Source organism: Nicotiana attenuata, unplaced genomic scaffold (genome assembly GCF_001879085.1).
Source record: "Nicotiana attenuata strain UT unplaced genomic scaffold, NIATTr2, whole genome shotgun sequence".
Classification (NCBI taxonomy): domain Eukaryota; kingdom Viridiplantae; phylum Streptophyta; class Magnoliopsida; order Solanales; family Solanaceae; genus Nicotiana; species Nicotiana attenuata.
Window position 1 is genome coordinate 96,828 of NW_017671545.1, and position 1,463 is coordinate 98,290.

The following is a 1,463-nucleotide window of genomic DNA, read 5'->3' on the forward strand; positions in this document are numbered from 1 at the left end:
ACGATAGTGGTAGGAACAGAGGAAAGAGGGTAAGGACAATCGTGTGAAGAATGGTGCACAGAAAATGTAGTACAGGTACAACTGGTAAGGAATTGTTCCAGTGGTTTCTAACAGTGTGCAACAGGTTCAAACTACTGAAGGTGTTCATCGAGCTACTGAGATTTCTGGAAGGGAGATTGTGCCGATTTTTGGGCAGGTCCAACAAGATCAAGGTCACACAAGGAATGAAATAGTCATAACTACTGGGCAATTGCAACAGAATGATGTTAATACAAGGAAGGAGATGGCCCTTGCAGGTGTAGTTAATAATCAGCAAATCCAAACCTCTAACAAGTTTGCAATGTTAGAGGTTCAGGATGATGATGAGGAGAACAATAACCAATTGGTTATGGTAGAAGGAAGTGTTGAACCTAGTAGTCCTACTACTAATCTCAATGCAGGTGGGAGATTAAATCCTAAGGCAGCTGTTTTTACTCCTAAATCTACTGGGGTTGGGAGTACATCAAGGGAAGGAAAAGCTGGAAACATTACTGGGAATGAGAGTGCATTAGTTGAGGGTGTACAAAAGGAGTCCACAACAGCATGGGTTAATAGAGCTTTTGCAGGCAATCCTGTTACAACCAATCAGTCCTGTCAAGAAATCCCTCCTCAGGCTACTGATATAGATGCAGCATTGAAGGAGTCCAATGTTAATGAAAATTACAATTAAGTGGAGGGAAACTATGGAGTCAGCAAGTTGAAGAGGATCTAGAAGAAGGTGAACTATCGAGAACCATAAATTTACTGCTTGTAAGATATTTTATGTTAAAGGTTGTCATTATATGAATTCGAATAAGTCGTCATTCCTAACCATGATGACAGAAAAGAAACAAAAATACTACAAGACAAGTAGCTTAGTCGACAGTGATAAAGTTACAGTTCGGATTAATTTCTAGTCAGTCTTTTGAATACAAAATACCATTATGCACCTAACTGTAATATAAAAGACCAAAGCCTCTTAACTATTTTGCTTTCTACAATTGCTTCCTGAAGACTGAAGTGTAGCCTAAAATGCAACCAGAAAAGGAAGCAGATAGGAAGCAGATCATGTCCAAACGTGTCGTCTTGTGCTTTACACTTATAATACTCTGTCACAGATGTTTGTTTTCTTTCATTAAACACTCTGCTTATTACTATTTTAAGGTTGCCGTTTCAGAGTTGGGATGAATCACTGTCTTCAAACACTATCAAAGTGATTAAACGAGAGTTTGTTGGAAAAGGCAACGCCAATTTAAACAATCAAGCATCATCAATCAATTGTAAATAAATCTATATAAACAATCGAGCAAAAGGATCCACTGTAAAACAATCCATATAATCAATCGAGCAGCATCAACCATTAATCCATTGTAAATCTATCCAAATAAACAATCGAGCAGTATCAATCCACTGTAAATCGTTCAATCCGTATAAAAATCGAGCAG